Below are 24,832 nucleotides of genomic sequence, written 5' to 3'. Positions count from 1 at the left end.
TGTGGCTTTGGAGCCTGTCCTGGAACTAGCTCTGTAGACCAGGCTGGTCTCGAACTCACAGAGATCCGCCTGCCTCTGCCTCCCGAGTGCTGGGTTATTAAAGGCGTGCACCACCATCGCCCGGCAAGATTCTGTTTTATGTGTTCATGCATATGTTTTATATGTGTATGAGCATGTGTGTACCATGGAGTATGTGTGCAGGTCAGGACAGTTTGTGGGGGTTGGTTCTCTCCTTCCCCCACAGGGTTGCATAGGTCATCAGGCTTGACAGCAAGCACCTTTACCTGCTCAGCTGTCTTGTCTCCCTCTTATCTGTTTTTAAGTGAAAGAATTTTGTAATACCTTCAGGTTCCCAAACAGATATCTGATATAAAACAAATTGAGAATCATTGATCGTTTGTATCATCAGTTGCATGTATTCTTTAGGTATTTACATTTGTGTATATATAAAAAAATAACTGAATTCTGCTTTGAGCTAAAGGAATATTTATAATCACTGGAGGATTATTTAGTAGTATTTTTCTTTTAGGGAAGAAATGATAAAAGATTTTGCTTAAAGTCAAGTGCCAAACTGTATTTTCAAGTGTTAAAGATTGTAACAGTTTATTTGCTTTTAGGTAAGAGTATTTTACTCTTCTAATTTTTTTAGATTTATTTTTAGTTATACGCATGCGTGTGTGTCTGTGAGTGTGTGTGCACAAGTGTCAGAGGCTGGAAGAGGGTGTTAGACTCCTGGAGCTGGAGTTTGAGACAGGAGCTACTCAGTGTGCGTACTGCGACATGAATTCAGGTCCTCTGCAAGAGCAAAAAGCACTCTTAACCACTGTCTCTCCAGCCCTGGGAACATTTTTTTTTTTTTAAATATATCCTAATTATTTACTTTGTGGCATAGAGACTTATCATACAGAGAAGTGGAAAAAAATAAGCGTTCAGAACTTGGAGCTTAAAAGTAGAGTGCTAGTTTGGGTCATACATTTCTGTGCTGTCTGAGAAGCACAGGCTAAATAGTCTATGCTTTAGATTTTGGATTTTGGAATGTTTGTATCTAGTTATCCCCTGAAGAAAGCAGTGATTAGAAGTATTGCCTCTGCTTCCCTTGCAGCTGAAAAATTGGAGTAAAAAACATTTGAAGTTTAGTTTTAGAAAAATCTAGTTGTAAACTTTCTTAGCTAGACATGGTGTCACACATCTTTAATCCTAGTGCTTTGGAAGCAGAGACAGGCAGATCTCTGAGCTTGAGGCCAGCCTAGTCTACAGAGAGAAACTCTGGCTTAAAAAGCAAACTAAACTGAAAGAACTTGAATTGGAGACATTCCAGGGTACTTAGAACCTTCTTCTCACCTCTCTGGAGAACTTGAATTGGAGACATTCTAGGGTACTTAGAACCTTCTTCTAACCTCTCTGGGCACTAGAAATGCACATGGTGCACATATACACATGCAAGTGAAACACTCATACATATAAATTAATATACACATGCAAGTGAAACAGTCATACATATAAATTAATATACACATGCAAGTGAAACACTCATACATATAAATTAATATACACATGCTAGTGAAACACTCATACATATAAATTAAAAAAAAACAACCAAACCCCCAAAAACTTAAGATCTCAACTTGGTCAGATAGGAAACAATGTGAAACCTTTGAAAGTGCTTTGAGGAAAAACCAGACTTCAGAAAGTTACTACTGAAAAGAGACTTATTTAGATGAAAATAACCAAAACCTTTTTCACTGTAGTTAGTGCAGATAGTTCTTGTCTGATCAATCTCCACAACGCAAGCACTGATACATTAACCTCTGTGCTTTTGTTCATTTCTTCTTACTGGAATTTCATGTTTGTTTTTCTTGCTGGATGACCAGATGGTAGAGGTGGTGATCCAACATTTATTCAGCCTTGCCTGTCTCAGCCTCCCAGGTGGGCATATTCTCAGTTGGCATGTTGTCTGTTTGCCATTGGTAGTTTAAGGTTATCAGAGTGTCTTCATTGGTAATTGGAAGTTGTGATGTGTTGACAGAGATTTTTGTCTCGCCTGGTCCCACATCTGTTCAGCCCCAAAGAAACACACAGAAGCCTCCATTAATCATAAACCGGCTTATTAGCTCAGGCTTCTTATTAATTAATTCTTACATCTGAAATTATCCCATTATTCTTGTCTATGTTAGCCACGTGGCTTGGTATCTTTTATCGGTGAGGCATTCTCATCTTGATTCCTCTGGCTTCCTTTGTGACAACCGCAGACTGAATCTGAACCTTTGCAGACAACTGCAGACTGAACCTTTCTTCTTCCCAGAATTCTCCTGTTCTTGTTGCTCCACCTCTGTTTTCTGCCTGGTTGCCTGCCTATACTTCTCCCTGCCTGACTACTGGCCAATCAGCATTTTATTAAACTAATACAACAGACAAATCTTTACAGGGTACAAGATCATTGACCCATAGCAGTGATGTATGGTTGTTGAGCAGCTGCTGACTTGGGGGTTTCATCTTGATTTTCCTTATCTTTTTCATTGCTACCTTCTCCAGGATGTCTTTGGCATAGAAGGCGCTGCAGGATTGTAGACCGTAGCTCCTATGCATATTCTGATTCTCTGAGCTATCTTGTTTTCCTGCACCCTGATTGTCAGTGTCCTCCATCAATTCTCCTTACACAGCAGGGCTGGGATCCCGTGCTAGAGAGCCATGGAGGGTGTCTCTGCCATGGTAAGGTGAGATTCTCCTCTCTTGGCAGAGACTTGGCCTTTGCAGGCTTCCTCACTCTTTGCTCGCACTTTCACCACTCTAGTAGGTGGAACCCTGTGTGTGCATGGATAGATTCTTTAGTGGCTTGTGCTGCAAGTATTCGAGGGCATGTAAGGTTGGGAGCATGGATACCCTATTCTCCCTCAGTGACATGAAACTCTCTCTTTCGTACATGGATACCCTATTCTCCCTCAGTGACATGAAACTCTCTCTTTCGTACGTCCCTGCTATTTTCTGGAGTTATTCTTGTAGACTGAAGCCTGGTATACATGTATCAAAAGCTCAAAAGGAAACTTTACCTTCATTCTGTTGATGAATGCTACATATCCTTAAAAATTTTTTTTTAAGTCCTGAAACCTTTTTGACCCTGATAGCAGGTGCTCCTTGTGCTGCTGTCTGTGGTGTCATGCTCCTTGTGAGCATTACTGAGGCCTGGGGCTGGTGGCTGCTAGGTTTTGGTCCTGTTGCTCACAGTGATGTCAATGGCTGGCTCTGAGAAGTGGCTGTGGTAAGGTTGTTCAGGACTCTCAGGTCTACCCTTGTTTCTAATGGAACACTTCCATTTCTCCAGAGTTATACTGCTAGCCTGCTGTTAACCATAAAGAGTTGAGTATCACATTTTTATGTGTTGTATGGGTTATATACTGTAAAAAAGAGACGGGAAGCATATGAGACCATAGCTAACTACGTGCTGTAATTAACCAGAGAGATAGACTACTCACTGGAGGTGCTACATAGCTTTAAGCAGATGCCGTCAGGTCTGGAGTTCTCAGCAGGCACAGTAGGAAGTGGGTATGAAATTATAGTAATGCAGTATGGACTGGCGCTAATTTTATGTAGTTAGGATTTAATAATGGGCTTTCTTTTCTCTCTCTCCTTAAGTTACTGGGTCGTACTATTCCAACTTTTATTTTTTTTATTCTGGCTGGTCTTGAAGTTGTGATCGATCCCTTTCAGCTTCTTCAGTATTGGGATTATGGGCATGCACTACTACATCTGATTTAAATATTTTATTTTTATGTGCCCTTACATTTCTCTAGTTGTGAGTGGCATCATGTACAATCTGTGTTTCTCTTTCTAAATTTTGATAAATGTTGACTTTTTATAAGGTTTATTTATATTTTAGAGATGGCTGTGAGCTGCCATGTGGGTGCTGGGAACTGAACCTGAGTCCTCTAGAAGAGCTCTTAACTGCTGAGCCATCTCTCCAGCTTTGAAACCTGTTTTTATTATTATTATCATTATTTATTATTACTATTACTATCCTGTTGGTTTGTTTTGTGAGACAGGGTTAAAGGTGTGTGCCACTGTGTCTGGGAGACCATTTTTAGTTGTAAAGGCTCAAACGTGAGTGCACACTGACATCTCTGAGCATGACTGCTATGTGACCTGGATGTTTCAGGTAGAAAGAGCAGCAGTATCTTCTGGCTAGATGAGGACGGTATCTCCAGCATGTCAGGCTTAGAGTGCTTTTACTGGTGCATGGCTTTGTGCTACTGAAGTGCAGGTGAAGGTACAAAGAAAGACTTCTGCGGTCTTTGGCTCCACCCTAGGCTGATCAGACTGCCAGACTTCCTTTATATGGCTTAAGGAGAACAGCATATCTGAGTGTTATGATGAACTTCCATAAAATTTACATTTTCATTTCATACTAGTTATTAACTTTATAGTACTTCTAACAGATCAGTATAATTTTTATATTATTTTAAGAAAAGAGCTAGGATGGTTCTTTGGTTTGCAAAAATATCCCTTCTAATTAAGATTTTGTTTCACTGTTCTATAGCTGATTTTTCTCCTTCAGAACGATGGGATCTTATTTGCGTGTTACAGTATACCTAAGCAGGTAGTGAAAATCTTTATTGAAAAATATAAGTTGTGAGCTTTTGGGTGAGTAGGAGGCCTTCTTCAGTGAGAATGTAGACATGGGTGCCGTGCACTTGGATTGAATTCCCGGCCTACTCCTTGCTGGTATTTAATGCTTCTACTTTGTCTTTTCCTCTTTGGAATTGGGGGAGTATTAATTAGAACCTACTTGATAGAGTCAGATTAAATGTATTTGGTTCAGTGCTGGACGCACTGTAGGAATTCAGAAAGTTAATGGTTGTAATTATCAGAAAAACTGCACAATGGGAAATGTTTATGTGTGTTTTTCAGTTGACATTTATTCCTTTAGTACATTGCATGAATTATTTCCATTGAAGGAAGGACAAATGGAGCATGCAGAGCTGTGAGAATTAGGATTAAGAGCAGAACGGAGAACTGATTCTTATGGAATAATCTCCACATTGTTATGCATGCAGCTTCAGACAGACTTCTTGTTTTGGATAAGCACCTGGAGTGGGTCGTTAGTGGACAGTTAGAAGGCAAAATTGTCATTGGGTAAATGAATTTTAATAGTTGTCTACTGGGGCAGGCTCTTAAGCTTAACTTACTTACCTTGGTAATTACTTACTTTAATCAGTAAATATAACTTTAGAATTTTCTTTGTATTTGGGCTGTCAGGCAAATCTATAGACAAATAAGTACACAAGCATAGACCTTTAGGAAGGGAATGCTTGCAGAATAACACACCTGGGTGTTTACCAACACTTACGGTTTGCACCTCTTGTCTCTGACCCATCTACCAGCACCTATTTGGCAGGGGCATAGCTTTATTTTAGACAGAATCTTTGCTTTGGGTTTTAAGCCACAGTAGTTTTGTAGCATTTTGCTTTGAGACAGGAAGGCAGGAGGAGTCCAATGAGAAAACATTTTAAAAATTGTCTTATTGAACTCTTTGTGCTTAAAACAAAGTCTGATTAAGAATTTTCCAGTATAAGCGGTATCACATGTCTCAGGTAGCTCTTAATTGGGAAGGACTTCTTCCTGGTGTTGGAGAAGGTCCTTGATCCTCTCAAAATTCCAGTATTTTTGGTTCTTTACAGACTCACATTTTTGTCTGGGCAAAGTTTAGAGCTTTTTTTTTCAGATTTTCAGAGTAGTTCTCCAAAGGCTAGGAGCCGCTCCTGCTCTCTGTGCGTGTGTGCATTTTGCCAGGGAGGAAAGTTTGTCATATAATCCATCTCTGTACAGGGCGATCTCATGACTAGAGGTTTCCTCTCTTGTTTGTCTTTCCTAAGTTTTTTCCTTTTAACGCCAAGCAGAATTATAAAAGGTGTTTTTAATTATTATTTTAATTTTCTAGAAGGTGTTTTAAGGTAGAAAGCACTGAACAAACTATTCTGTGCTTGCTTGGAGTTTTTTTTTTTAACTTTTAATTTTTTTTTGTTTTTTGAGACGGTTTTTCTGTGTTCTTGTGGAGTCTGTCCCTGTGGAACCCACTGTAGATCAGGCTGGCCTCAAACTCACAAAGATCTGCCTGCCTCTGTCTCCCAAGTGCTGCTGGTACCACCACTGCCTGGCACTTGGAGGTTTTTTTTTTTTTTTTTTTTTTTATGTAGCACTGACTGGTCTGGAACTTGCTGTATAGATCAGGCTGACCTAGAACTCATAGAGCTCTCCCTGCCTCTGCCTCCTGAATGCTGGAATTAAAGGTGTGTATCACTTAGAGATTTTTGTATCATTAGAAAAATTAAGCTGAATGAATAGCAATATAGTTGAATGTGCTTATGAATGGGTAATTTTGCTCCTTGGACCAGCTGTGGATCTAAAAGTTGAGAAAGTAAATGCAGATTGTTCTTTCTGGTAAAGAAATAGTGAAGAAGACACAATTTGCTGCTTCTGCTATCTGCCTGCCTGTATACTCTTGGGGTCTCATTTAAGAGAAAAGTGTGTTTGCTGGTAACCAAGGTCAGTAAGCTAGAGAAAGAAGGGAGGGGAGAGAGGGAGGGGGAAGGTTGGGAGGCAAGGTTTCTTAGGATCCAATGTCTTCTCTATTATAGCCATTAACAAATGAAGCCAGGTGAGCCCCGAGGCTGACCTGGGATGTTCCTTGTGCTGTGTTGGGATGGTTTACTGACTGCAAGCACCTTGAAAGTTAGGAGATTACAGTGAGCAGGAGGAGCGGAGCAGGAGAGAGGAGGGGCTGGCCAGCAGTAACACCTTGGGGTGACGGGGAGTGGCCCAGGTCGGTCAAGAATCTGGGAGTTGGAAGAAGGCCAGGTAGGAAGCCTGGGTGACATGTTGTTTCCAAGAAGGCATGCACACTAGAAGGGTTTGCTCTGCCAGTCACCTTTCTCCCTTTGGGGGGAGAGCATATTGGAGGAAAAGGGTTGGGTTAAGTCTACGTGGTAATCTCAGTTTTCTGAACTAAAATTCAAATTTTGTAAACCAGGCTGTGAGGAGTAAGAGTGGTAAAGTCTCCAGTGTGTAACAGTTGCTTAATGGACATTTTTCCTCTTAATCTTCCTGTTTGCCATTGATCTTTCTGGGAGTCAGCCTGATGGATCAGGGTCTTGTCTGAGAATCTGCAGTGTCATGGGAAGAGATCTGGCAAAAGTTCATTCATTGTGTGGGCATCATGAAAGACATAGTTCACAGTGATGTAGATTTTATTTAATCCAGGGTTACTTGTACCTGGAATACTATTCAAGTAAAGCATAAAATCTTAAAAAGAGCATGGAAAAGATTGAGATTTGGTATTTTTCTAGGAAGGTATTGCCTGTTAAGTAAGGAAATACAGTCTTTGAAATTAGGCTCTTGCCCCAGGAGACATACCTGGTATGTTGTTGGGGTACTTCTCTCTAGATCTTGGAGGCAGGACAATGACACTGGGTGGGTCCAGGTTCCTGAGAGGTTGTCTGTCTCTGGGTAGATCCTAGGGGCAGGACAATGACACGGGTGGTTCAGGCTTTTGAGAGGTTGTCTGTCGCTGGGTATGAATCATAGCTGTTGCATGTCTTGCAACTTTTTGACAGAGTGGTTTGAAATTAAGAATAGTAAGAACATAAAAGAAGAGTATTGTGAGGGTAGAGAGACTGCTTTTAAGCATTTGACTCATTCTATTAATGTTTCGTAAGCATGCATCAAAAAGACTGATACTTATCCCTGATTTTTGAACAAAAGTCAAAATGAATTGGAAACAGATAGGGGACTTTGGAAGGGAGTTTTGTTTTCTCTTTCATGCTATTGTCAGTCCATCCATCCATCTACCCATCTGCATACTTTGCCCCTTCATCCTCATCAACAATTAATAGAACTAGCTAGTGGTTTGTTTGTTTGTTTTTGGTATTTTTTTTTAAAAAATGAGATTATATTTCTTCCTTCCCTTTCTTCTCTTCAAATCCTCCCATATACCTCTCCCTGCTATCTTTCAAATTCATGGGCTTTTTTTTTACCACTTATTATTGTATGCGTATATGTATATAGATATACATGTATATTCCTAAATGTAACCTGCCTAGTCCATATAATGCTATTTGTACGTGTGTGTTCAGGGCCAACCATTTGGCAGTGGACAAACCCAGCTCTTCCTTGGGGAAGACCACTTCTCCCATTCCCAAATTTGCTTAGCTTAGCTGCTTTTCTTTGTGTAGGACTGAGGCCTCCTGGGCTAGTTAGTGCTTTAAAAAAAGTAATTTTTTTTTTTTTTAATTCTAGGGCACAGTGGCACATTCTTTTAAGTAATCCTAGCACTTGGGAGGTTGAGACAGAAGGATCAGGAAATCAAGGCCATCTTTTGCTACACAGTGAATTCTGGTTCATCCTAGACTACATAAGACTCTTCAAAAATGCAAAAAAAATGAAGGACTGGAGAGATGGCTCAGGGGTTAAGTGCACTTGCTGTTCTTGGAGAGGATCAAAGTTTGGTTTCCAGCACCCACATTGAATGGCTCACAACCACCTGTAACTCCAGCTCTAGGGGATTTGACGTCCTTTTTTCTGGCCTCTGCAGGAATCCCCAGTACATGTAAATAAAAGAAAATAAATCTTAAAAATGTTTACCTTGATATATCCTGCCAACATGAAAATTAGAATAAATTTAGCTAAGAGTTTGCTCATGTTCTTTTCAGTTAATTACAATTTTTGTTAGTGTGTGTGTGTATGTGTGTGTGCGCGCTCCGCGTGTGGTTTGTGTTACACAATGTATATGGAGATCAGAAGTCAGTTTTGTGGAACTGCTTCTCTCCCTCCACCGTTGCATTGGATTGAACTCAGCTTATTAGGCTGGCAAGTGCTTTTCCTGGTGCTGTCTCTTTAGCTCTTTGTTTTGTTTGTTTCTTGAGACAGGGTTTTGCTATGTATCCCAATGTGGCCTGGTACTCATAGACTTTCTGTCTCAGTGCTGGGATGGCAGGCATGTACTGCCATGCCAGACTATTGTGTCCTATGGTTTTTAGTGCTCACCTTCCAGCTTCGGGAAGCTTAGTTCTGTCAACCTGTTACAAGCTAGAGTCGTGTGAGAAGAGGGAACCTAGATTGAGAAAATGCCTCCATCAGATTGGCCTGTAAGCAAGCTGTGGCACGTTTTCTTGATTAATGATTGATGTGTGAGGGTCAGTCCATGGTTGGCAGTTCCACATCTGGACAGGTGGTCCTGGGTTGTATTAGAAAGCAGGTTGAGCAAATCTTGAAGAGCAAACCAGCATGTTCCTCCTTGGTATCTGCTTCAGTTCCTACCTCCTAGTTCCAGCCTTTGGTTGCTGCCCTGACTTCCCTCTGATGGACTGGAACCTGAAAGCCAAGTAAACCCTTTCTTCCACCTCTTGCTGTTCGTGGTGTTCATCACAGCAACAGAAAGCAAACTAGGATAGGGACTAATCTTGGGTTATCAATAACTCTATCACTGTGCTTTTTTTGTGATTATGGAACCCAGTGTCTTACACAAGCAACCTGCGCTGGAGCTCTATTACTGAGCTGTCCTGGCATCATCGTGTTCTCAGAGGCTTTAAAAACACATGCTAACAAAGCCATACAAAATCACTGCTGTTTGTAGTGGTGACTACACATCATTTAGAAATAATGTGTAATGGTGTCTTCTGGACAAAACAGCCAGATGTTATCTGCAGAAGACCTGCACAAGATTGGGCCTGCCAACATTCCATTATATGTGGGGGAGGGGCACATGCGGGGCCCCACCCCTTCTCCATGGATTATGGGCTATTATTTAATGGTTGCTTGGAGAGGGGTAGCATTTTTCTTTAGTGGTGAGGCCACTGATAAAGTTGCCTGTGTTCCAGTAAATAATGCCCCACCCATGTTCATGCAAGTAACCAAAATTAAGCTGTGAATGGTTCACACCCACACACAAAAGACCTCAGAGTAGGAATGGGGCTTGTTGGGAAGAAACAGATGAGTCTTTAAACTTTTTTTTTCTTTGTTTGTATCTACATATATGTGTCTGAGTGCAGGTGTGTGCTTGCTGTGTATTAATGTGGAGGTCAGAAGATAACATTGGTCCTTGCTTTTCATTTTGTGTCAGAATCTCTTGTTCACCACTGTATATATCAGGCTACCTGATCGGTGAACTTCTGAAGAACTTGGTTCCACCTCCTGTCTCAAATGTGAGCTTTAGATTACTGATTGAAGTTCCTGTATCAGGTGTTATGTGTGTTCTTGGGGTCTGAACTCAAGCTTTCACAGCAGAGTTTCTTGTTTGTGTGAGACGGCATCTCTAGCCCAGCCATCCTAGTGTAGACCATTCTAGTCTCTACTCAGAGATCTTCTTCCCAAGTGCTGTGCTCACAGGTATGCACCACCACACCTGGCCCACACAGCGTGCTTTTTAACTACTGGTCCATCTTTACAGCCCAGAAATAAAGTTTCAGTGTGAGAGGGAGGACAGCAAAACAAGGTAATGGGATGAAAATGATCAATTTATTTATTATGTACATAAATGAAATTGTAAAGACTTAAAAAAGAAAAGAAGTAATGTGCAGACTGTTTTAAAAAAGCTTAAAGACACTTTAATCAAAAGCAAGTTAAGATGAAACTTTAAAACACAATAGCCTCAAGTTGGGATGTAGCTGAACTTGGGGGAGCTATCTGTAAGTTTTCCATTGTGTAGATCCCTGTTGTTGCTGAGAAAATATTGCTCAGAGTTTGTTCTGCAAGACTGTTGTGTAGAGCTATACTGTATTGTATTTAGTTTATGATTTGATGTTGTTAAAGATAGTTCAGCTAAACTGGAATTTATTTGAAGTTTTCTGGTTTAGTGGAGGATTCTGGGAATGAGATACTTTAAGAATATTTAATTTCCCCCTACTTTATTTATGTGTTGTGTGTACACATGCATGACAACTGCTGGCAGTAGACTCTTTCTTCCCACTATGTGTTTTCTGGGGATTTGGGTGGTCAGCCTTGGCAGCGTGTGTCTTTCCCCACTAAGTCGTTCTGCTAGCCCTACATACTTTTGTCTTAGGAGTGCACTATACTTAAACTCTTGAATTAAGGTGAGGCTTCCATGACACAGATTGAAAGTTTTTTTTTTTTCATAATAACATGTTTGTTATGTTGCCACAAAAGGAGCCTATGTGACCTTGCTAACTCGGTTCTTCCAGGGACTTCAACGTCTCATTGAAATATTCCTGTGGACTGTGGAATTCAACTCATTTGTTCAAAAACTTTTGTTGAGTCCTCTGATGGACCAGATACTCTCCTGGAAAATGTAGTGGTAAGCAGAACAGCATGGGTCTCTGCTTCTGCAAGTGACCAAAAGTTACCAGTTCATACAGAATTCTGACAGTGATGAGTTCTGTTGGAAAATTAAGGGACTTCTTGGAGGAAGTAATGTTTATGCTGAGATATAAAGATGGAGGAAGATTGATGAATATTTTTCTTTCTTTGAGACAGGGTCCCATAACTTATATGATGCTGAAGCTGGCCTTGAGCTCCTGATCCCAGTTGCTGGGATTATAGTCATATTACTATGCCTGACTGAGATTGGTCTTCTAAAAAGGCCATTAGGACCAGAAATCACATTGGATGAGGTTATTAAAGTTGTTAGGAGCCAAATCATGTAGACTACGGAGTTTGTCCTTCTTCTCAGGGTAGTTGTATTTCCACAAAAAACATAACTCACCTATAGAACCCTCTTTATAGACAGGAGGAAGAGTGTTTTCTTTTCACTTTTGTATGTTTTTATGTGATGTGTGTGTCGGTGTGTGTGTGTGTTTGTGTCCATATGGTTGGTTGATGGGATGTTCAATAGCATGATAGAATATTTCTTTGAGATAGCCTTATTATTGGGTTTGAAATTTGTTAAAGTTTATTTTCTCTTTTTAAAAAATAGTACAGGGCATCAAACATAGGAACTTGTGTGTGGTAGGCAATTGCTCTACCTCTGAGCTACATTCTTAGCCTAGAGTTAGGATTTAAAAAGTTGTCATGAGCCAGGTGGTGGTGGCCCATGCATTTAATTCAGGCACTTGGGAGGCAGAGGCAGGCGGATCTCTGTGAGTCTGAGGCCAACCTGGTCTACAGAGTGAATTTCAGGACAGCCATGGCTACACAGAGAAACCCTGTCTTGAAAACAAACAAACAAAATTTGTTATGATAACATTGTATTTGTTATCTTTTATGGTATTGAGGTATCTTTGAAAACAAATCAGTTAATCATTATTTGTTTTTTTAAAAATATTGTAATTTTCAATCTGAAAATATAAATAAATCATGTCTTTCTAAAATTAAATCCAATCTATAGTTTTTATTTTATGCTGTGTTGATGCTACCAGTTGTTAGCTACCAAGCCATTATATTTTATGCTCTTAGATTTCATGTGGTTATTTTTTTATTTTTTGTAATTTTGTTTTTATTTTTGAGAAAGGGTCTTACTCTGGGCTGTCTTCAAATGCATTTGTGGCAGTTGTCCTGCCTTTCTAAGTGCTGAAACTGTAAACCAGAGCCGCCATACTGGCCTCAGTGTTTTAGAACTGTCTTAGCCACTTCTTGGAAAAATGAGGCACATGATACAATAGTATAATAGTTGATTCATTTGGAAAGTAAAGGTTTTAGAGGATTAGAACTGGACTTTCCTTCCTTCCTTCCTTCCTTCCTTCCTTCCTTCCTTCCTTCCTTCCTTCCTTCCTTCAGAGCTAGAATTACTGGATGGGTAGTGGTGGCACACACCTTTAATCCCAGCATTCGGGAGGCAGAGGCAGGCAGATCTCTGTGAGTTCGAGGCCATCCTGGTCTACAAGAGCTAGTGCCAGGACAGGCTCCAAAGCTACAGAGAAACCCTGTTAACATTTGTCTTAGTTAGGGGTTCTATTCCTGTGCTGAAACACTGTGACCAAAAAGCAAATTGAGGAGGAAAGGGACTCAAACAGGGCAGGGACCTGGAGACAGGAGCTGATTCGGAGGCGATGGAGGAGAGTTCTTATTGGTTTGCTCCTTATGACTTGCTCAGCCTGATTTCTTAGAGAACTCAGGACCACCAGCCCAGGGATAGCAACACCCATCATCCCATCAATCATTAATTAAGAAAATTCCCTACATACTTACTTATGGCCTGGCCTTATGAAAACATTTTCTCAATTGAGGTTTCCTCTTCTCAGATGTCTCTAACTTGTGTCAAGCTGACGTGAAACAAGCCCGCATTACATCCTAGAAGTTCACTCTGTAAGACCTTAAATATCAGTAAACCACAGCTAGGCAAGGTGGTAAATATTGGTGCTCTTATGATTATTGTGCAGTTTAGAAATAATTGAAGATTTTAGATATGACAAAGTGGAGAAGTTAACTTAGCTCATCTTATCACTAATTTAAGTTCTTCATATCATAGCTGGGTGTTGTGGCACAAACCTTTAATCTCAGCACTTGGGAAGTGGAGGCAGATAGATCTGTGTGCTGTGGAATAATGCTCCTGTATACTGTAAGGATTTGTTACTCGTATTAGTTTAATAAAACTCTGATTGGCCATTGCCAGGCAGGACGTATAGGTGGGGTGACCAGACTCAGAGATTTCTGGGAAGAGGAAAGGCAGCCAGACACAGAGGAAGCAAGGTGAGAATGCTTTACTGAGAAAAGGTGTACCAAGCCCCATGGCTAAACATGATAAGAATTATGGGTTAATTTAAGTTGTAAGAACTTGTTAAAAATAAGCCTGAGCTAATAGGCCAAATAGTTTATAATTAATATAATTCTCTGTGTGTTTCTTTGGGACTTAATGGCTGCGGGACTGTGCGGGACAGAAACTTCCATCTGCATCTGTGAATTCTGGGCTAGCCTGGTCTATGTAGAAATTCCAGGCCAGCTAAGGAAACTCTTATCTTTCCCATCTCCCCCCAATTTTTTTTCTGTTACAACAAAAATTGTCAAAACTTTTCTGTAGATATAGTCTGTGTGTGAGTGCTTTCTTGCTTGAATTGGAATTGAATTTTTGACATTTTACCTGAGGTAAAGAGATCACCTTAAATCATTTCAAGCTCTGACTTTTGGAAAGTTCTAACCAGGTAAATAAAAGGATTGTAAGATTTGGAGCTTTTGACAGTCAATGCCTAAATGATTAGTGGATTTCAAGAATGAGTTTAATCATTTTTATAGTTAGTCAGATTGCATACCTATGACTATGAATCTATACTTGATATTAAAATAATCTTTAAAAGTTTATTAACTTCTTATGTCAGACATAGAGCAAACAAATGAGTGAGCATAGTTGCATGTATGCCATGGTGTGCATGTGGACGTAAAAGGACAACTGTTTGAGTCAGTTCTGTTTCCGTGTTGTTGAAGCAGGGTCTCTAATGTTGCTGATTGGATTCACTCTTGTGTATTCAAGCTAGCAGGCCTCTGAGGCAACTCCTCTGCCTCCCACCTTGCTGTAGGAATGCTGAGATGTTAGGTAGACACGACCACATCTGTCTGGCCTTTCCTGTTGTTTCCAGGAATTGCATTTAGGTTGTCAGGTTTCCCAGCAAGAGTTTTACCCACTGACCTATCTTCCTGAATTTGGATGATGCAGTTCTTCAAAGTTTTAGTTAATGGTTGTTTTTTTTTCCATTTGTATTAATTCTCTCCTTCCCACCCATTTTCTCCAAAGTTGTTTATATGCTCTTTTCAGAAAGTAATTTCTCTTTTCTGTCCTTTAGTGGGAGCAAATAGGATTTGTTTCTTTCTTGGTGGCTAGTCATGAAGTTTTGTCTGACTTATTTGGAGAACGTGAGTGGTTAATAACATCCTCCAAAAGTATGGCAGTTGTGAGGGCTGTTGTGAGTTAGTGTAGCTCACACTAAGAATACTGGTAAGTGTTATAAATACTATATTTACATATAATAAATGTTACATATAATATTAGCAGTCTTTTTTGGTTGTCATTTATTTATAGATGCTATTTGTTACCTGATCTTATGACTTGGATCTCAGAGTTTGTGAATAATAACTTTTTGTGTGCTGTGTTTAGAAATGTGGGTGTTTGTTTTTAAAAATCTATTTAGCCTTCTTGATTACATCAAGTAACATGATAAATCACTTTATAACATTTGCATAGTGAACTTTACAAAGCAGTTAAAAAGAATTTTTGGCTAACATTTGGAGGCTGTCAAAATTAGTGCATTACTGAACCTAAAGACTAATCTAGCCAAGCGTGAGCTCGATGTGTTATGACAGATGTTAAAGCTTTGTGTTCACCTGTCTTCTCCAGCTGGTGTGGCAAGTTCGAGTGGGTGGAGACCGGGAATTGGATGTGTGTCATGACACTGGTTATCATCATTGTGAAATGGCAGGGGCCACTGTTGGTGGTTGCCAATTACAGTTACGTAGCTAGTGGGTGCCACCTGGACAGAAAGGAAATAGCTCCTAACATTTTATGTTAAGTGGGAACATTGAAGCATCTTTTAAAAAAATCTACAAAGTTTTTAGGAGTTGTGCAAAAGTCTTTTTGCAGCAGGTGGCCTAGAATATGTATTTCATGTGCTAACTTTTTGATCATCTGTGAATTTTTACTTAGAGTTATTTTTAGGAGAAACAAGGATTTGAGCACGTGGTAATTTTGATTAGCGTTAAACCTGTGTTTAGTTAAATACCCTTAGATGTGTTTTCCTTCTTCCCTCTGAGAAGTTACGGTTATTACAGTATCCACTTGTAATGAGAATTAAAAAATATACTTGTCTTTAACCAGCCTTTAGCTTCTGCCAAGATGAGAAAAGGCATAGACCCTGTTCATTTTGTCTTTTCTCTTTGGACAAATGACCTCAGGCCTGTTTGCCCATCTGTGAAGTGGTGAGAGTGTCTACCTTGCAGGACTCATGGATGAAGTGATAAGTGTGGAGTGCCTTCAGCAGTACTGACAGCTGGTAGGTGTTAAACTTGGTCAGGACAGTGGTGATGGACAGTGCTCAGTTCCTATCCTTGAGGTCAGGATCCAAGGCTACCCTTGCTAGTATATTTCTGATATCTGGGAAAGTTCCCCACTCAGTTCTTGCTGAAGAGGAAAGCGGTTCTTTGTGTGTGTGAACCAGTGCTGATTCTTACTATAGTATCTCTCTCTTTGTATGCCTTCATTTTCTTGTCTGCTTTCACAGTGCCTGCTGAAGGTGTGGAACTAGCTCAAGTGTCCCTATAAATACAGGGACTTGCGGTTGTGATCTCTGGTTAGCCTGAGAGGTGGTGTTTTGTCAGAGCACAGTCTGAAAGGCCCTGGTTCTCCAAGGTTGCCAAGCACTGTGCAAGGTGCTGGGTAAACGTTTCCTTTTCTGGTTTTGTTTTCCATCTCTTCAGCTGTGTGTGAAGCTGACAGTGCCTGGGATGTAGGAGATGCAAGATAAACATTTATTGAATGAGTGGCAGTGTGCAGATATCAAGATTTGTGGGGGGCTGGAGAGATGGCTCAGTGGTTAAGAGCATTGCCTGCTCTTCCAAAGGTCCTGAGTTCAATTCCCAGCAACCATATGGTGGCTCACAACCATCTGTAAAAGAGGTCTGGCGCCCTCTTCTGGCCTTCAGGCATACAGACAGAATATTGTATACATAATAAATAGATAAATTAAAAAAAAAGATTTGTGGGGGTCTTTATTGGTTAACATTTATTTGACTGCCTTGAGGAGCAGATACAGTATACAAGACTCAGCTAATCTCATTGCAGCCTTGGCAATAAAACCAACTCCATTTCCTGTCACATTTGTGGCTTAGGCTGGATAGAGATTGTTATTCCACAAGAATTGCTGCTAGGATTCACCTGGAACCTTTTAGCTCCTTTCCTTGAAAAGGCTGCAGGAGATGGCGGATGGGACATAGGCTGGAGGACATGGGCTTCATGTGGTCTTGGGTTGGTGTGGGGCATGAGTGAGTGGAAGAGGATCCAGAGAGAGAGTGTATTCTGTTCCCTTCTCTTTCCCTTTTTTGAGACAAGGTCTCTCTGTAGCTCTTGCTGTCCTGGAACTCTATGTAGATCAGGCTGGCCTAGAACTCACAGATATCCACCTGCCTCTGTCTCTTGCTAGGATTAAAGGCGAGTGCCTCCATGAAGCCTGGCTTCCCTGTTGTATGAGGCTGCTTGTTTGTTCCTGGCTGCTCAGCCCCCAAATAATCATACAGTAACCATATTTTTGCAATACTGTTTGGCCAATAGCCTAAGCATATTTCTGGCTAATTCATACATCTTAACCCGTTTCTATTAATCTGTGTATCACCACGTGATTGTGGCTTACTGGCAAGGTTCTGGCGTCTGTCCCTGGCCGTCTCACTGACTCTGCCTTCTTTTTCCCAGGATTCAGTTTTGTCCCCCCATCCCCACCCTCAGCTCTACTCTACCCTATCAGGCCGAGCCAGTTTCTTTAGTTATTAACCAATTGTATTCACAGCATACAGAAGGGGATCCCACATCAGTTCCCTTCTGTCATGGCTTCTCACTTGAACCAGGAAAGATTGAACCAGAAAGGTTCTGTCTACTTTGGTCTTGTCTAGTCTTTTTTTCCCCATCTTTTTTCTTTATTCAGATAGATAACCAGTCTCTTTACTTTTTGTTTGATATGTGCTCAAGAAATTTGTTTGATTTTAGATTTGTTTTATGAGTGTTCACCTACTTGTCTGTAAATGCACACATGTGCGTCTGGTGCCCACAGAGGTCAGAAGAAGGTGTTGGATTTCCTGGAATTACAGTTACAGATGGTTGGAAGCCCCAGCAGGATGTGGGTGCTGGGAATTGAACCCAGTTCCTATGCAAGATCAGTGAGTGCTTTTAATCCCAGCTCAGGAAATTTTAAAAGCTGCTTTGTAGATTTAAGCAGGTGCAAAGAAAGGGAGGGGGGTTTGAGTTTGCTATTACAGAAATCCCTCCTTCTGCCTCCTGCTTCCTGCCCCTCCATAGTCATTATACTTTTTTTTTTTTTTAAAGATTTATTTATTTATTGTGTATTGGGCCAGAAGAGAGCACCAGATCTCATTACAGATGGTTGTGAGCCACCATGTGGTTGCTGGGAATTGAACTCAGGACCTTTAGACGAGCAGGCGGTGCTTTTAACCACTGAGCCATCTCTCCAGCCCCGTCAGTATACTTATTAACATACAGGAAGCATTTTAAGTGACCTGTGCTTTTATTCCAGTGTCTGCATGAGATTAAGAAGTAGAAGGATTTGATGGGTTTTCAAATTTTTCCGTTTGCTTAATTTTTTTCTTTAAGATGCGTTTATTAATATTTTTATACGTATAGATGTTTTGTTATTTTTTGTTTTATGTGTATAGATGTTTTGTTATTTTTTATTTTTTGTGTATGGATGTTTTGTTTTCATGCATGTCTTATGCAAAGTGTGCATGCAGTACCTGAAGAGGCCATAACATAAGTGAGTGTCAGATCCCCAGGAACTGGAGTTACAGAGCTGTTAGTGAGCTGTTAGTGTGGGAATTGAACCCAGATCCTCTGGAAGAACAGAGTGCTTTAACCACAGTGCCACCTCTCCAGTACCCTCTTCCCCCATTTGAGAGAGATTCTTACTCTATCCCAGACTAGCTTGGAATTCACCACTCTGTAGGCCTGTTCTGGTTAGCAGGGGATGTGGTGCTTTGGGCAGAGCAGGTCTTGAAAGGTCCTCGATAAGGGCATGATGTAATCCATGTAAGTGGTTGCCAAACAGCTTTATATGGGAGGAAGACTTTACTTGGTTCATAATGTTAGCTTGGAAGAGTTAATGTAGGTTTTGTTCTGTGCTGCTGGAGCACAAACCCACTCTGTTGTTAGCCGTCAGTACCTAGGCCCGGATGCCAGTGCTGAGTACCCACCCAGACCTGCAACAAAAAAATTAATAACACACACACACACACAGAGGCATTTCTTTCTCTTTCTCTCTCACACTATCAAACTGAAAGCTGTGGCACCTGACAACTTTGAAAAGAAAGCTGGTCTAGAAGAGACTGAAGGACTGTTAGCAGTTTACCTTTGGTGAGTGGGAGCAGAAAGTTTTACTTTCTACCTTAACACTAAACTAGTAATTAAAATGTAGTGTAGTAATGTTTCTTAGATCTGACTGTTTTCCAGTAGGGATGAAAATGGTATCCATGAGCGTTGATGAGACACTGGTCTTTGTACAGTCACCTCCATTGTGAAATATAAAGAGCATTTCAGTACAGCTAAATGCTTATTCCCTGTTGTGGAGTTATGTGTATTCACACTTATCTTTCCATCCTCAACACCTGCCACCCATCTACTGTATGTCAACTAAGTACAGTGTGAAGCCTGTTTGATAAAATTGCTTTTATTTTCATGAGTTTAGTTGCTGATCAATCTAGATAATATGTTAGAGAAGCATTATCTATATTATTATTATTATTATTATTAATTTTGAGAGAGATTCTCACTTGCTCTGTAGACCAGGCTGACCTTGAACTCCCAGAAATCCACTGTCTTGTGCTTCCTGAGTGCTGGGATTATAGGCATGTGCCACTATGCTTGTCTGAAAGGCATTATTTTTGGTGTTCATGGGAAGGCAAAGCACTTAGTTATTTTCAGAACAGGTATGTGGGGCATTGAATAAACAAACTCTTCTGGTGTGGAAATCTTGATTCTCATTGCTTCTTGAGAGTCTTAGGTTAATGATTTTGCTTCATATGAACTCAACTCCGCTACATTTGAGGGAGCTGAGCTATAATTTGTGCATTGTGCCCTTCTGAGCTTTTCATTGCTACATCAGTGCCATTCCTGTCCCATGCCAGCTTACTTTGCTGTTGGAGCTTGGTATCTGTCTGGTGCCTAGTTGCTTGCATTTAGGTTGGAGCATCTCAAGCTTTGGGGTGGCCTTTGCTGCTTAACAAACCCCTCCAAACTTGGTTTAAAATGACAGCTATCCCTTTAACTCACCATGGGCTTGGCAGATGGGACTGGGCCCAGCTGTGGGGGTTCTTGTTCTCTCTGGACTCCCTTATGCAAACATCAGTCAGATGGCAGTTTAGAGTCTTGCCCACCTATCTGATGGATAACTGATGATTGGTCAGCTGTGACTACAGGCATTTGTGGGCTCCGAGACTCACCTTCTCCAGTTGCTGAGCTTGTTCTTTTCCACTTGGTAGACTGTATGCAGCATGCGATGGCTGCACACATGCTTGAAGTTTGTAGACTTTTGTATACATCATGCTTGGCATTGTCGTTGGGCCAAAGCAAGTTACTAGGGCTTCAGAAATTCAAGGGTAGAAAAGGACTCCTTTTTGTGGGGGGCATGAATCCAAGAGGGAACGAAACTGGCCTCTTCTCCATCCACGAAGGAATGCTGCTGGGCTCAGTCTGTGTAGATAATCGCAGATGCTGTGAGTTTTAGAGTTCAGCAGCCTTATCATATGCAGAAGACAGTGTGAAGCAGTATTTTAGTTTGATAACTTTTCTTCATAGACATTTATCTCCATAGATTTGGGCATATAATCATTGTATACCTCTAGCTGATGTAAGTGTGTGGCTATGCATCTGTTGTGTATTTTGGAGAGGGTGGCTGATGGGCCAGACGCTCTTAAGTCAGACTTGGAGTAAGCCTCATTGCACTTGTGAAATCCCAACAAGCTCCTAAGTCACTTTTGCTCATCTGTGTGCAACTTACCTGGGTCACACTGGGTAAGGCTTCGGCTGGGTTTTAGCTAACCTGGGCATACAGTACTGATTTCCAAGTGTAATTTGTTTCTCAAATGGCTTTTCTATAGCTGCCTATTAGGTCTCATGTCTGAATTCAAGTTCTCGGACAATTACCACTTGTTTATAATGTATAGCCAGAGTCTCATTTGGAACAAGAGAGGATGGGATTGTGCAGGAAGAAAGGCATCTTGGTCTTGTAAAATATCTAAATCACAGGATATTAAAAAATAAAGGCATTTATTCTCATATATATACATATTTGTTTGTTTGTTTTTGAGATGGGGTCATACTATATCCCAGGCTGGCCTTGAACTCACTGTGTCATCAGGCTAGCCTTGAACTCAGAGCAGTCCTCTTGCCTCATCCTCCCAACCGCTGAGATTGTGGGCACATCACTGTGTCCAGTCACTTTTATGTTATATGTGCATTTTTTTTTTTTTGGTGTGTATACAGTGTATGTGTGTGTACTCACTGGTAGGCAGTGGTTGATGGCAAAAAGTTTTCTTTAATTGCTTTTCCATATTTTTTGAAGCAGGATTTGTCACTGGAACTGGAATTCACTGACTTGACTGGCTGGCTAGTTGGCTCCTTGGATGTCTCTCTTCTTCAGCCATGGGGAACTTTATATGAATTTTAAAGTTAAATATTTGATAAAACTAGAACATAATGAGCCGTGTAAGCCGCCGTAACAGAACTATTTACAGTTCACAGTGGGATGATCTAGAGATTTTAGGCAGTATCTGTGTAAATCAGCAGAAGGGCCATTTGTTTAAGAATTGGAAAGTTAATCTATAAAGAACCGAATGAATTTATTCTTCAGACCTTTGATTTGGAAACATTGCTGGTTTTCATATCAGTAATAAACTTTCAAAGTGTAACTAAGTGTAACTTTGAAAGAAGAGCTGAGACATGGAGCTTTGTTACCCTAGCTTGCTTCCTTCTTGCCATTCTGCTAGCCCTCTCCTGGAGGGTTTCTGTCTGGAGGCGGAGGGGAGCTCATGGATGCCCACTGTTGTGTTGTCCCAAGGCCGATTGGGTTTGAAAGCTGAGAAGAGAAGCAGAAGGGATTGCAAACACTTGCTGGTTATGATGGGGGAGAGTCTTCTGTTTTGTGTTAATTTCATTGGTTAAATAAAGAGACTGCCTTGGCCCTTTAATAGGACATAAAATTAGGTAGGCGGAGTAAACAGAACAGAATGCTGGGAGAAAGAAGCTGAGTCAAGGAGTCGCCATGATTCTCCTACCGGACACAGACGCAGGTTAAGATCTTCCCTGGTAAGACACCTCATGGTGTTACAGGGATATTAGAAATGGGTTAGATCGATATGTAAGAGCTAGCCAATAAGAGGCTGGAACTAATGGGCCAGGCAGTGTTTAAAAGAATACAGTTTCCATGTAATTATTTCGGGTATAAAGCTAGCCATGCAGGCGGCTGGGTGGCGGGACACAGCCTTGCCGCTCCTATTACTACAGCCAACAGGAACTACCAGCCTTCTAGACTCCTCTTACTGGAAGAGTACCTACAAGCTAGGTTGTAATCTGGTTTGCCATTATGATTTAGTGCTTTTAAGTTGTTAGCCCTGTTTTGTGTCTGTTAGTGAAAAGGGAGTGTTGAGAAGGCTTACAGCAGCTGTAGCTGGTCTAAGGCCTAAGTGGAAGCGCATTTGTTAGAGGTCTGGAAGGAAGGCACCGCGAGCATAGTAGTCAGCACCGTAGTGTGGTGGCGTCCCTCTGGCCCATAGGAAGGGCTCAGTCATGGATGACCACAAACTGGATCAAAGCTCTGAGATAGACATTCAGTGGGTTTAGTAAGCTCCCATATAGAAGAGCAGTGAGCTGTAGAGACAAGCCTCGGGACTTTGGGATCCAAGGTTAAGCAGCTTTCAGAACTGAGGCAGGAAGGATGCTACTGTACCAGATCACAGGTACAGGATTGGCCGTCCGAAATTCACGTGCAGTTTGGGGTTGAATCTCTTAGGACAGTTAGACTCAGGGTGGCTAATGAGGCAGCATTGGGATTTTGGGATCTGTGCGTTAAAGTTCTAGGCTGGATATTAATTAGTGTCTTTGGCAGTTAATGGTTGTAGCCCTAATACCCCTGGGTATCACAGTGGGTCTCTATATGAAAAGGAAGATATGTGGCCTGGTGAAACAGGAAATGCATTAGGCCCATCAGAACTTTCTTGGCTGTATGAACACCTTGCCATGTGTTCTGTCTGGAGGTGCTATGGGCTCCAGATAGTCCACAGCTGCTTATAGTTGACCGTGTTTCCACAGCTCATACTTTTTGCTCACAGGATGCATGTGAAGGCAGCTGTGGAGAAGCTGACCCTGTCCTGGCAGCTTCACTGAGTCTACTTTGCTATAGTCATCCACCTCAGGATGGGGACATTAATGACCTGTGTGCAGTTGATGACAAGGTTGAAGCCAGCGCAGAAGACATGGGGATTGTTATCATGGACTCCTCAGCTTCCTGAGTCATGTGACCAGAGAGAATGCTGTTTTTGAGCACCGGGCGATGGAAAAGGTAGAGAAGGGCCGGCAGCCCAGGCTGCTGTCTGGGAAAGCTCCCTGGCCAGCTGTTCTCGGTACTGCCAGTGCTCTGGAGTTTCTGAAGCTGAGGCTGTTGGTGCTGTAAAAGTCGCACCGTCTGCAGACACGTGATAGGTGCAGGGCAGCCGATGTTTAGAGGAGGCAAGCTTTCTTAGCATTGACTTTTTGAACCCTAGAGCAGAGGTTCTCAACCTTCCTAATGCTTTGACCCTTTAACATAGTTCCCCATGTTGCGGTCACTCCCAGCCATTATTTTCATTGCTGCTTCATTACTGTAATTTTGTCATTGTTATGAATTGTAATATAAATAACCTGTGTTTTCTGATGGTCTTAGGTGACCCCTGTGGAAGGGTCATTCCATCCCACAGGTGTTGTGGCCCACAGGTTGAGAAACACTGCTCTCGGAGCCTGAACTATGGTGTGTGAGAGTAGCAGTGTGACTGGTGCTAGGCAGCCACAAGATGCTTCTCAGTATTCACGAGGACTGTAGCTGGTAGTGTCAGTGGGGTGTCTGGAGTGAAATAGTAGGGCATTTCGTGAGTGGACAGTGCTGCCAAGCGTTGTGTGTGGGAAGTGGGCAAAGAGGGAGAAGCATGCACCTGCTGTGCCAGTTACCTGTGCTGGGATCAGACACCACAACTGCTTGTGGGGCAGCTTATTGGCCTACAGTTCCAGGGGGAGAGCTAGTGATGCTGGGGAAGCATGGCAGCAGGTCCTTGTAGTGCAAAGCTGAGAGATCACGTCTTTAACCTCAGATACGGAGCAGAGAGTGAGCTATAAACTGAGTTCACTCCCAGGGATGTTACTTCTCCAGCAAGGCTCCACCTCTTAAAAGTTCCATAACCTCCCCAAATAGTACCACCAACAGGGACCAAGTGTTCAAATACCTGAGGCCATGGGGGACAGTTCTCATCCAGACCACCACACTTGGTACCAGAAGCCAAGAATGCAAGGAGAAGAGAACCCTGGAGTTTGTAAGGGGCAGGTGTGAGAAGAGTAGGTTGTCCCACAATAAGCTGGATTCCTAGGAAAACCAGGAGCTACTCAAGCTAGGACTCTGCTCTCTACTGGAGCAGAAGCGTGGGGTTCTCCACATAAGTCCTCAGATGGACGCTGTTCCAACTGAGCCACTCCAGTGCCCCTCCAGTGCCCCTAGGCACAAGAGAATCCATCATGCCACCAGACTCCTGCTGTGGCTTTGAAGACTTGTTTTTATTTAGAAAATTCAGAGACTTTTGAATTTCCTAATATAGTGCAGATCAGCTATCCTTTATTCAGAATGCTTGGGGTTAGAGGTGTTTCTGATTCTTTGGGAGTTCTGATATGCTTCCTCCCCCAATTTTGGAATATTTGTATATACATAATGAGATACTTGAGCGTGGCATTTGAGTATAAACGGGAAATTCAGGGGCTGGAGAGATGGCTCAGTGGTTAAAAGCATTGCCTGCTCTTCCAAAGGTCCTGAGTTCAATTCCCAGCAACCACATGGTGGCTCACAACCATCTTTAAAGAGGTCTGGTGCTCTTTTCTGGCCTGCAGACATGCACACAGACAGAATATTGTATACACAATAAATAAATAAACATTTAAAAAAACCGGGAAATTCAA

At 41.6% G+C, this 24,832-nt stretch overlaps 1 protein-coding gene across 2 annotated transcripts in view; it reads left to right on the top strand.

Moving 5' to 3' along the window:
• Positions 1-24,832, top strand: part of Ppp2r5e (protein phosphatase 2 regulatory subunit B'epsilon) — a 143,179-nt gene that overhangs the window by 7,250 nt on the left and 111,097 nt on the right. The gene's annotated exons all lie outside the window — the stretch shown is intronic.

The sequence above is a fragment of the Microtus ochrogaster genome, chromosome 1 (assembly GCF_000317375.1).
Source record: "Microtus ochrogaster isolate Prairie Vole_2 chromosome 1, MicOch1.0, whole genome shotgun sequence".
Taxonomy (NCBI): Eukaryota; Metazoa; Chordata; class Mammalia; order Rodentia; family Cricetidae; genus Microtus; species Microtus ochrogaster.
This window is presented reverse-complemented; position numbering and strand designations above follow the sequence as displayed.